The sequence below is a fragment of the Musca autumnalis genome, unplaced genomic scaffold, assembly GCF_047663935.1.
Source record: "Musca autumnalis isolate F117 unplaced genomic scaffold, ASM4766393v1 scaffold_2, whole genome shotgun sequence".
Lineage (NCBI taxonomy): Eukaryota > Metazoa > Arthropoda > Insecta > Diptera > Muscidae > Musca > Musca autumnalis.
The window spans coordinates 170016075-170030084 of NW_027411755.1; positions in this window are offsets into that span (position 1 = coordinate 170016075).

The window sequence follows — 14010 nt, forward strand, 5'->3', positions numbered from 1 at the left end:
CCATCTTCGAACATAAACTAAGTTTGGACAAAATATTACGATAGCCTAATTTTAGACCAAATCGGCTCATCCGTTTGAGAGTTATCGTGCGCACCAGCCAGCCAGACAGACGGACGGACATTGCTAAATCGACTCCAAATTGTCTGAAACACATTTCGTCCAAAAATACTTGGGGTCTAAAACCATTATTTCGATGAGGCACATTTTGCCCGTATGAAAGTGTATATACCCTTTCTAGCCTAAAGGCTGAGGGTATAAAAATTTGCGGGTGATATCAATAAATAGGGCTTTTGTACCATACTTGCCTACGAAAAACATAATATATATAATATAACATATAATATAACATATAATATAACATGGATTGGACCGATAGGGCCCACATTTGGACATACACTAGGTTTCAACAAAATATTTGGAGATCCAAAGTTTGGACCAAATAGGTTGCTGCGTTTATGAACTTTTGTGGGCGAAGTACCGGAAGGAGTGGACCTGTAAGCACCACCTTCGAATTTCGTCTTATATTCGAAGAAATATTACGATGTCCAAAGTGTGGACGGACGCAGTATTCTGTTTGAGCTATCCAGCCACTACATATTGTGGTATAGGGGCTTCTACAAGTTTCGGGCTGTTTTCTCAAGAAGTATAAACTTGCCCCTGAAAAAACTTTTACCGTCGTAATTTAGGCAGCAAATGCAGGCTGATTCCACGAACATCAAAATTATTCGAAAGCATATCTTAAAGTGACCAACTCGGTTACTCCCTTTAAGAGCTATCGTGCGCACAAATTTTCCGAACATTTTCGAACTTATGTGAGGGAGGTACCGGAAGGGGTGGACCGATATAACCCATCTTCGAACTTAAACTAAGTTTGGTCAAAAGTCAAACACCACTGCATAAACCACAAAAGTACGAAAAATTAAAAAATATTGGTAAAGATTTTTTAATGTTTTTGTCGAAAATTTAATTTCAATTGTGGTGATAAGGTGCAGCACGCTCTTCTTCGCACCATCTCTCTCGGGATGCTTAATAAACTGCCGCTTAATATAACACACCAACCTTTTCGGATTTGTTACCGTATAGCCGGTAAAAGTAAGAGACATTCAATCATCATTCTTTCCCGGATTTGAGAGTGATTTAACCGCTGCCCAACGCTGCATTAACTCAATGATATACCAATAGTGCATTGCTTCAGGTGGTCTAGCCGCTTTTTAAGCTTCTGCTCGCCTCAATCCTGTTGATCCTCAAAGCCGGCCCCAAGCTCGGAAAGGAGGAGGGTTTTACCGCGAGCTAAACAGGTGGACGGTACACCTTTGGGCGAGCGTCATACACATATGTATATACATTTTTAAGGTAAAGGTAGTGAAGGAGCTGTACTGAGGATCTGAATGGCCGACACATTTTTAAAGAAATCTGGACGCCAGCAACTCATCCTGCACAAGCCGTTACTGCATACGGTGGTCCATTTCAAAATTGTTATTAGGAACCCTAATGCCAAATTACAGCTAATTCGGTCTAAAACTGCAGCTAAAAACGTCAAAATACCTAAAATCGGGTGGTACACATTTTTTGGTAGAAAAGTTGTTTGACCACATCGAAACATATAAGCCAAACTCCATCTAATTCGGTCTAAAAATGTAGCCAATATCCTAAAATACATAAAATCAGGGGATACTATCACATTTTGGTATACCACCGGGAATCTCATATGTTAATTTGCAGGCAGTTGGGTCAAAAAGTTTAGCTAAGATCCTCAGAATACCTAAAATCCTGGAGGTAACGTTGGATGGTGTCTATACCAAAATATTGATCTATCCCGATAATTTTTGGTGGACACTGGGAATCTCAAATGTCAAATTATACGTAGTTCTGAAACAAAAACAGAAAGTCGAAGCACCGTAGATTGAAATACGAACTTTCTCTTGGTGGTTTAGTATCTCCCGAACTGTTTAATCCCTACCTTTCATGTATACTACCATCCAGAAGGCATTTAGATCATTATTGTACGATCTTGGGGCCGTGTATTAAGCCTAATGGCATTTGTGGAAGGTTTAACCCCTATTTTATCTTTACCATCTTTTTCTGCGAGAGTAATATGCAAATATCCGAATCTAAGTTTACGGTCACTCTGTTAACCGCATGGACTGCTGAGATGAACACAGGTTTGATTTTCCCGACTACTAACTTCCCTTAACGTTCTAGGGGTCACGGTCATCAAGTCACCAACCGGCAGCACTTGGCGTGCAGATAAATAAACCTTGTTAACTACATATCACACGATAAGTCGATCTGGGGTAAGCTTTGCGACGTCAGTGTGGTCCGCGAATATAAAAATGCGACAGAATACTGCCCCGAGAACTGCAACAGGGAGTTTTCTCATGTCATCCGTTTACAATGTTCATGATAAGACGAAGACGCTCTACTTAGAGTACTTGATCGGATCTCAAGTACTGGCTCGGCATCTCACGGTAACATGAATGTAAACATGAGGGATCCCCATGATCAAGAGATAGAGGCCCAACGCAACAAGATAGAAACCCTAGATCAGGAAACCTATCAAGTCGGCATTCACACATATGCAGTCGCAGATGCCATAAACAACGTGTGAATGGAGTCCCTTTAGTGTGAACCTCCCATCTATCGCAGGCGAAGAAGCTCACCTGCCACAAAAACCAACTTCGTTCGGGATGGTGCAGACGTATGAATTCCTTTAGGGACAATCCTTTAATCCAGTCAAGCGCTACACGCTTGAAGAGTTCCCCATGGTAGTGTCATATCTCCGGAAATGTTTAAATTATATCTTGCCTGTATTCCACTCCACCAAGCGGTATTGTGATCGACACTTATGCGGATGATTTTTCTGCACCAAGAATATTCGAATATCCGCCACTAAGTCTACGGTCACCGCAGGGACTTGGGAGATGATCACAGATTCTCATGTCATCAGTGGACTATCTTAATGAGAAGACAAACATAGTTCCACTACGACAACATAACACTACTTGCTCGGCATGGGTCTCATCCTCTCCCCCCAAATGAAGAGTTTATGCATTTCCGGCTACGTCCATGCCTGGAGGGTATAAAAATGAAAGTCCGTTCAAATCCGGAAAGCTCTGTACCAAAATGTTACGGTTATTCTGGTTCAAATATCCAAGAATGCCGCAAATGGTGCACTCCGCGAACGGGATGAGGTTGACAAGTTCACTGCGAAGACGTTCCTGCACAGAGGACATCAAACCACACTTCAACGAAGTCGTTAAAAACAACTTGATAGTTGTTGTGGATAACGCCAAAAAGGGAAAGTTATCCCCTATCACCACAGCGGAATGGGGTAAAGTAGTCGAACAAGTTATGGGACTTGTTTTTTTAAAAACGAAGATTCTTCTGTGTCCCATTTCCACTATAGCGAGGTGCATCTTGGTTGCAGCGTGATCATATGCCAATTTACAAAATCTCAAAGGGATTTCTGGAAAAATACATGGTTGAGCTAAGCGATGCTTGCGATTACATCCGGGCCCAGGAAATCCCAAATAGACCTCGTGCCAGAGTTTGGTTGTAGTGTGCACAAGGGTGTTACAATGGACGTGTGGTCCGTAATCACCACTGAGCAATCGCCACGATAACAGACTATGGGAAGAACTGCCAAACCAGCTGTTGTTTGGCATAAGGGAGGCCAAAATTAAAACTGTAAGCCCTCATGACTCACATAGTGAAGATGAGGTAGACAAAGTCGACAATGCCTAAACGCAGCTTTACAACATGCAGCTATAGGAGCCGGTCTTGCTGATCAATCTGAAGCACTCTAGAGTCGTTTTAGATAACCTTCGGATTCATCGAAAAGTGTCAATATCGAGCAGCTGCCTCAAAACCAGTATGGTGATTCTTTGAACAGAAGCGGAAATCACCGTTCATATCACATCATGCTACCATGTCTACTCGATAGAATTACCAAGTGAAGTCTGGGAGTTAGTTATTCGGTTGTGTTCTGAGACACACTTCACCTCATTTATGCTTATGTTTCGAGTTTTTTATGGGCGAACTAGGGTGTACTTTTCTTTTTGAATATACTAATGAATCTTACCTCCCAGAAGTTCGCAAAAAATAGGAGGTGTGAACAAAATGCTTGAGGCGTGAAGTGAGAGGTGAAGTGTTTCTCAGAACATACCCGCTTGTTTCAATAATTTGTCACTCTTAAAATAATAAAGAGATCAGTTAATCTTATTGTATACATATGGAACGACAAACTTACTGGACTTTCATTTTTTAAAAACAATTTAAATTAAACATTTTATAGAACATATTAAGTCCCTTGACTACGCATCTCGTTATTATTGTCAACATTTCCGAAAACAAAAACCAAACCTTAACCAAACCTCAACACGAATATTTCGTTGATGTGCGGTATGTACAGATGGTTTGTAGCCGTTCTTTTTAAACGAGATGCAATTGTGACATATCTTTACAAAAATATGCCACAACAAAAGGTAATTGTTATACACGTTTTAGTGTTTCTCTTTTTTTAACAAAGAACTTCAGCAGCAGCAAGCAGCAACAACAATAACTCGTACAACATCATCAAGTCTTGATGTGCATACTTCGTTATGATGCCACAAACTTTTCTGTGCGCCTGAATGTGCGGTAAGGCATTTATTCGCCTGAAAAACAGTAAACAAGCTTCCGTAAATGCACGTTTTGCGCGTTCCTGATGTTTTGCCATTTAAGGGTATTCAGGGAGAAAGAACAACAAAAAAACACAGCTTAAGAACATACCTATGGTTGCAATGTAACAATTTGAAAGCACACACGTTCCGTGCTAAAGACAAATGAGTTGACATCACTTGCAAATACGGTTTTTTGCCATTGCGTAGCTTTACAACTTTATTTCAACGCATTCACATGCACGCACGCACATACACACAAACACGAGAATGCAAACATTTTTCCAACAAAAAAGGAATGAACATTTTGTTTTGGATCCAACTTATATGAAAAATTGAAACTTTTTCTCTACCCTTTTCCTATTTTTCTGGATGGTTAGGAAACTTTTACTGAGGATAGGCTATGTTTTTTTCTGCATTTCAAAGGGTAATATATTCGCAAAAAATTTTGAACTTTTTTATTAAAAGGGATAACTTTCGTTGCAATAAAATCAAATTTAAATTTAAGAATTTAATCAGAATTCATTTTAAGTGAATGGAATCACTTCTTTACCTATGTGTATCCGAATTGGTGCAAATTAATTCCACGTACAATTTGAATATAGTTATATACAAAACTAATTTCCGTGGCATCCTTAACAGGTTTTTGGCCTACCTTTAGTCATCGAGAATGAATTGTTTATACCCTCAGCATTTATGCTATTTTGTCCAAACTTTGTTTAAGTTCGAAGATGGGCCATATCAGTCCATTCCCTCGGGTACCTCCCCCACAAAAAATTTAGATTCGAATTTCGGTGGAGTAGATGCAGCGTTTTTTGATCTTTCGAAAGCATTCGATTTGGTAGATCATAGTATTCTACTTTCTAAACTATCATACTATGGAATTCAAGGCAACGGATTAAATCTACTAAAAAGCTATATGGTGAATAAGAAACACTTTGTTGAAGTGAATGGTGTTAGAGGAGATATTGGGATTGTAAATCATGGTGTACCACAAGGAAACGTACTAGGACCCTTACTTTTCACCTTATACCTGAATGATATTTCAAGCTTAAGGCTCTATGGATTATGTACGCCGAAGACATAGTGCTTCTGTATCCATATAATCACGAGATTATCCTGAAATTTCAAATGCAACACGACGCTGATATTATACTGGAATACTGTCGGTTAAACAAACTTGTAATTAACTCAAATAAAACGAAAATTATTCGGTTTCGACCCCGCTGTATACAAAGCGATACACCCTTTGACATTAACATTGAAAATTTGTAAACAATTAGCCCCTATAAGGCCTTGATAGCGCTGGGGCGGCAATTAAATATTGTAAGGAAATAATAATGATTAACTTGAATTCTTAAAAAAATATTTTGAATTTTACCAGTCAAAATCTTATGTATAGGGGTAGTAGTGTAGGGTATCACATAGTCGGCCCTGTCCCGACTATAGACTGGGCTCACTTGTTTTTATTAATTTTATTATTATTTAATTAAGAATTTCTTAAGTTTTTGTTTTTGTTTCAATAATAAAGATATACATAAATAAAAAGAAAATTACGAAAATAAATTATCATTTAAAAAACTGTACTAGGGGTGGTTGCTTAAAAACTTTTATTGTATTATTACCGATTTTTTTCAATGGAGTGACTTATGGCCTGGCTCCATAAAAATACTAACATGCCTAAGATTAAGAATGCCTTCAGGAATGAAATCATTGAAGTTACTTGATAATAAGACCGAACAGTCTTACCTTAATGAAACAACTCTCCGGCCGTAGAACTACCATTTAACTCGAACACCTATTTCAAATATGAAATTATCGTTACAAAACATTCGCATAACATATTTGAACACATGAGACTAATTAACAACAAATTGAGACATGGCCACAAAAACAATTTGCTATGACAACATAATAAATATTCGTACTTATATTTGCTTTGTGATTACAATATACACAGTCAAATATTGCTACAATGAAAACCACTTATTATAAAAATGCCAATTGATTGTTTATAGTAAATTCTTGTAGGTTCTGGAACAAAGCGCGTGTTTTTCAGGTTAATTTATCCTCCATTTTATGGTAGCTGGTATAAAAATTCGAAGTAATTGCGATCTGAAGATTCATCACACTGTGGTCCCAACCTGCGACAAAAATCGAAAAATCGATATCAAAAAATTTCAATGACAATTCTGCAAATTATCTCTAAACATATCATATTTTAATATTCAAACAATGTTTTTGTAATTTCTCACGGTACTTAAGGGGAACAAAAATTACGGAGATATGTGTATTGGAAAGGAAAAATTCATTGTGATTTGTATGTAGCATAGAAATTTAAAACGAGTTTTTCTGGAAATGACATTTTGAAAACGCTGCCAACTCTAGCTCAAGAACTAATAACCGATTGTAATACAATTTTGCGAGGACATCAGAAAATAGTCCTTCATCTATCAATTTTATTTTTAAAAAATTGTTTGCCCATTTTATGACAAAAAAATATTAGTTTTTTAAGGCAAAAAATTGTATTTTGACTTTTTGGGTCCAACATTTCGGTAAAAACTAATATTTTTTTTTAAATTCGATCGATTAAGGACTAGATCTTTATGTTCTAAATAGGCATACAAAAATATATGACGATCGGTTCATAAGTTTTTGACCTAGTGTTGGCACCGCAAACCGTTTTAATAAAAACAGGGATTGGTAGACGGCCAATTACCAGAAAACAACGTAATATTTTTCAACATTCAAGAAGTAGATAAAGATGAAAAAGCATACAGTTTTCTTGAAAATTGTGACAAGGCAAAAAAAAAAATAAGAATTTAAAAGATAAAATATTTTTTTAGAAATGGAAGTTTTAGCTAAAGGTATTTGAATTACGTTTACATAAAAATCTGTACAAATTATTCTCATAAAATATTCTGGAAATTATTTTTTATACCCTCAGCCCTTAGGCTGATTTGGTCCAAGATTTGGCTAACGTAATATTTTGTCCAAACTTAGTTTAAGTTCGAAGATGGGCCATATCGGTCTACTCCTTCAGGTACTTCCCCCACAAAAGTTCAAAAATGTTCGGAAAATTTGTGCGCACGATAATTCTTAAAGGGAGTAACCGGTTTGGTCCATACTTTGCGCATCGTGAAATGTGTACCAGACTTAGATAAGGTTTATTGGGTCCATACGCAATCGGTCCACTCCTTCGGGTACCTCCCACACAAAATTTCGGAAAAGTTCAGTTTAGGGCCTGCTCACGAATCGCTTTGATTTTTGTTGTAGCAACTTATATTCTTTGCCCCCAATACGACGGTACAAGTTTCATCAGGGGCAAGTGCTTATTTCCTGAGAAAATGGCATGAAAGGTGCTAAAAACCCCTATGACACCGTGTGTAGTGGTTGGAGCGTAAGATAACTCTCGAACGGATCTGCCGTTTCGGTCCAAAATGTTGCCTTCGGAATATTTTGTGCAAACTTAATTTAAGTTCGAAGATAAGCCATATCGGTCCACTTTTTCAGGTACCTCCCCCACAAAAGCTCAAAAATGTTCGGAAAAATTGTGCGTACGATAACTCTTGATGGGAGTGACAGATTTGGTCCATACTTTACACATCCTAATATATCTACCAGGTATAGGTCAGGTTCGCATATGGACTATATTTGTCCACTCCATCCGGTACCTCCTGCACAAAATTTCGGATAAATTCACTTTAAGACCTGCTATCGTATCACTTTGATTTCTGTTGAAGCAACTTGCATTCGCTGCCTCAATTACTTCTTGAGAAAACAGCCCGAAGGGTGTAAAAACACACTATGGCAGCATGATGTTGGGGGTGGAGAGCACGACAACTCTCGAACCAAATACTGAGTTGATCCACACTTTGCATATCGTAATATTTCTTCGAATATTAGATGAAATTCGAAGTTGGTGCTTGTGGATCCACTCCTTCCGGTACCTCCCCCACAAAAATTCAAAAAAAATAGATAAAATAGTACGCGAGTTACGTCCCAACCCTTCCTCCTTGATTAAAATTAAATTAAATTCATTTATGTCTGCTCCGTCGGGTACCTCCACACACTTTTTTTTGGACAAATTCACTTTAAGACCTGCTCTCGGATCACTTGATTTTTGTTGAAGCAACTTTCATTCGCTGCCTCAATTACGACAATAAAAGTTTTTTCAAGGGCAAGTCCATACTTCTTGCGAAAAAAGCCCGAAAGTTGTAAAAACACCTTATGGCACCATATGAGGGCCTGAAGAGCTCGAACCAAAGACTGCGTTCGTCCAATATTTCTTCGAATATTAGATGAAATTCGAAGGTGGAAGGAGTGGACCTTCCTACACTTCCTCCACAAAAGTTCCACAAAAGAGAGAAAATGGTACTCTAAATATTGTCGAAACTCAGTTTAAAAAAAGCCCTATCTATCGATATCCCCGAAAATTTTTGCGGTTTAATCCTACCCATATTGTTTTGAAAACCCCCCTAAATACGTAAGTTTTTTTGGAAAAAAAGTATTTCAATCCACACAGACTGAGGGTATATCTCTGTCGGCAATGTCGACTGATACTTTTTTACTTGTTTTAAATAATTTTTTGTGGATTTTTTCCAAGTCCTCAAAATTGAAGTTGAGTTTCACTAACTATGCCATCCTATGCCACTCTAATTTTTTTGGAGAACATTCAAAATAATGTCAAATTTAGAAAAAAAATAGTTTCAGCTGCATATATTTGCATTTCCGGGTGTGACATCAAAAATACTAAGGATGCCTCTGGCCGTTTCATTGAATATGTTGTATAGTTTTAATTGTTTGCTTTTGTTTTTTCGTTCAAAATTTAGATATTTTTGTTTAGGTATCTAATTATGAGTGTCTTTTTTCACACTTGTATATCTTTGATATATGATTGTATATAACAAAGTGGAAAACAAGTAAAAATTTTAAGTTCGGCCGGGACGAACTTTATTATATCTCCCATCATGAAATATTCTGACCTGAAATGGAATAATTAGTTTAATTTCCTGCCAAAAATATCAGGCGGAGACGTTTTCTGACCACTGAAAACACCATAACCAAATTACAGCCAATTTAGGTGAAAATAATAATAAAAACTTCAAATAACTTGAAATCTGACGGTACCGTTATGTGGGGACTATACCAAACAATGGACCTATGTCCACACATTTTGGTGGGAAAGTTCCCCGATCCATGAGACCCCCAAATACCAAATTACAGCCAATTCGGGCCGAAAAAAACTTCAAAATACCGTAATATGGTGGCTATACCAAAACCTAGACCTATATCCACAAATCTTGATGCAGAAGGTTTCTGACTATTGTGAACCCTAAATACCAAATTACAGCCAATTTGGGCCGAAAATATAGATAGAAGCTTCAAAATACCTGAAATCGGGAGGTACCGTTATATGAGGGCTATACCGAACCGGGATCTATGTTCACAATTTTTGGTGCAGAATGTTCCTGACTACTGGGAACCCTAAATACCAAATTACGGCCAATTCGGTTCGTATCGGTCGCTTCCCATACACGTGGGACCACTGTGCATCGGTTCGTATCGGTCGCTCCTTACGATCAATAATTTAATAATGGACATACGAGCTCACATAGCTGGTTCGCCTTCTCTTGTCGAGATCTGAAAATCGGTAAAACAAAATGGTGGTCTAGGACGAATATTTCGTGATTCTACATGCATTTCGGGTAAAACAAACTCTTAATGTGGTGTAGGGTATATATGTACATACATATATATATATACATATATATGAAATTGTATGGTAAACGGGTTACGTTAAACTGTGCCAGCCGATTCTATTTTCACAAATCTTTGCAGGATTGTTTTTTTAACCACAACAATAAACTGGTAACATTTTTTTCATCGATTGGACCACAATTGCGGCCTTTAGAGAATTTTCGTGAAAATTCACCTTTGGCCCCATACAAAGGCACTATGGAAACAAGGATCGCCAGGGTGACACGGGTAACGTTACTGATCGTCAAAAATTTTCTTATGTACAGTATTTGGGGTGACGTAGGGGATGAAAAATACCATGCTAAACTTTAAAGTACCGAAATTCGGGAGGTACCGTTCCACGGGGGCTATATCAAAACGTCGACCTATACCTAAAAATTTCTGGTGGAAAGTTTTTAGAGTCAAAGAAGACTAAATACTAAATTACCGATATTTCGGTAAAACCATCAAAATACCGAAATCAAGAGATACGGTTTTATGGGGGATATAGTAACCAGCGGACCTACACTGATAATTCTCTTCTGGAATATTTTATAACCCCATGAAGGACTAAATAACAAATTTCAGTCTTTCGGTTGGATACTGACGTCACAACCTTCAGAATTACGAAAATCAGGAGGTGCCGTTCTATGGGGGCAATATCGCAACGAATTTCAGCTTTCTGACTTTTACCTCCAACGTAGACTTAACACCAAATTTCAGCAATTTCGTTGGGTTGCTGTGGCAACAACCTTCAAAATACGGAAATTCGGGAGGTACCGTTCTATGGGGGCCATATGAAGGCGTGGATCTATACAGAAAAAATTCTGGGAGAAAATTGTATACCCCCAACGAAGTCAAAGTACCAAATTTCAGCCATTTCGGTGTGAAAATGAGGATAAAACCTTCAAAATACCGAAAATCGGGTGGTACCGTTCTATGGGGCCTATATGAAGGTGAGAACCTACACCGACAAATTTCATATGGAACGTTTAATACCCTAAATGCACACCAAATACAAAATTTCAGTCAGTTCGGTGGAATATTGAGGCCACAACCTTCAAAATACCAGAAATAGGGAGGTGCCGTTCTATGGGGCTATAATAAGGCGTGGACCTGTACCGACAAGTATCTGGGGAAAATTGTATACCCCCAACGAAGACTAAGTACCAATTGTCAGCCATTTCGCGCATGAGGCTTAAACCTTCAAAATACCGAAAATCGGGAGGTAGAGTTCTATGGGGGCTATATCAAAACGTGGACCGATATAGCCCATTTGCAATACCAAACAACCTAGGAGTAATAGAAACTTCTATACTAAATTACAAAGATCTATCTTTAAAATTGCGAGCTGTATCTTGATTTCAACAGACAGACGCACGGACGCACAGACGGACATGGTTATATCGACTTAGAATTTTACCATGATCAAGAATATATATATTATACAAATTAAATGTTTTTGGCTAAAATGAGATGTTTTTGGACGTGGCGAAAAATATTGGCATCAAAAGTTAATTTGGGTGGAAGCTGTGGCTATATTTATGTTAAAAAATAGGTAAAAATGGGTTGAAGCCAACGTGTAATTTTTTGTTTTCTCTTGATTTGTGAAAAAACCAAACTTTTTCCGATTTTCCTGTCAAAGTAAAAGTAGAAGCAAACTAAATAAGGATCATCTCACTAATGTATTACTTTCCAAATTTGATCTGCTTCTACCATTAAATGATGCTGACATTTTGAAGCTAGATTTACAGTGTTTTTTGACATGTTCTTCTAATTTCATTCCGCAAACAGTTTTTCAAAAAATCGTATATAGGATTTTCGGGCCTAATTTTTACAATTGTCATTCGAATTCCTCGTACTTGATTGTACATTTTAGTTTTTTACGTTCCGGATCCAATAAATCATTCCCCGTGAAAATCCATCTACTAAAACGCGAGTTACGAGAAATTCCAAAGAAGAAAAATCACCTGAAAATGTTTTTGAAAATATCGCGTATTTTATCGCGTTTTCTGCAGTTCATTTTCACTGCAATGAAACAACTAGTACAGCATCTTCGTTTTAGCGGAAACAGAGATTTGAAAACTTCAATGATATGGGAGCTACATTCATTTTATCCCAAAAAATAGTGTGGGATGCAACATCCACGGTTCTTGATTGATCGCCTTGAACTATATATATATATATATATATATATATATATATATATATATATATATATATCGATGTAGATTTTCATGGTGGACATTGAAATCGGATGCGGTCAAAAATTGTATTCACTTTGCGCAAATTAGCGATATTTTATAGGTTTTTAGTGCTAAGATGCAGGCGATGCTACATCTTAGCCTCCAAATTAAATTTCGAAAAATATATCCAGATTAAAAGATATGGTCTTGCTGTACATGAAAATCACTTGCGAAAAAATTATTTTGATAATTACGCGATTTACACGTATTTTAAAATGCATATAAATTAAAATCGGTTATGTGACCTCTATTTAGACCTCTATCTATCAGAAGCCCTGAAATATATCCTCTGCAACCCTGGTAAAATAATTAGCGTTTTTATAATAATTTTTCTTTAGAACGAAAATAAAACCGCCATAACTTTTGTCTGCATCAACAAAAAACTGGCTCGCGAGCGGATTCGTACTGGAAATTTGTTTCTTAACCTATGTGCCAAAAATATTTGATGTAGCGCGAATAAAATTTAATATATTTGACAACATTTGTGATATATACTTTATGGGGTCTCCGATGAATATTTCGATTAGAGTTGGTCAATCTCGTTCAATTGAACGATCCGGACATCGGTAGGCTGCAAACACAACAGATAGCCACAGCATATTCCACTCAAGTAGCCCATTTGCTTAATGAAAGCACTCTTCATCCCGATAACATAACATATTAGCACAATGGCAAAATATAGCCCACTGCATGCAAACAGCCACAAAATCCATTCTTAGATACCACCACCAAGGAAACCATGGTATGACCAGGAGTGTCGTGCTTCTACCGAAGTGAAAGAGGCGACATATAGGGCTGCAATCGGAAGCAACGCGTAGCGCACGAGATAGGTATCAAGAGAAAAGGAGAGAGGCGAAACGCCTTTTCCACAAGAAAAAAATAAATAAATAGAAAAACGGGAGTGTGAAAAAATTTAGATGTACAGGAACCAGAATGAAGCCCGAAAATACTACCAAAGAGTGAAACATCAAACTGATGGCTTTGTTACATTACATACCAATAAGTTCCAACTAACCACGTTCTACTGTTTCAACACACACATAAACAATAAATAATTTTTCACTTTTAAACAATAATAAATGAGAAATATTTTCCATATTAAATTGGTTATTAATCAATGATCATTGTGTATTCATTTGTCTTAATTGACCAAAATGTTGTAAGGGATACAAACAAACAGCAAAACAACTGCTGCCACAGACAAACAGACAAAATGCCAGAAAAATTATGGCAAATAATGGTGTGGTGGTGTTGTGTTGTTGACCATTCAAAAATAAATAAAATAATTGTTTATAATAGGGGCGTGTGTATGTAAATATTTCCATTGTAAATATATGATTGCGAATGATAAATGCAGTCTAGACGCC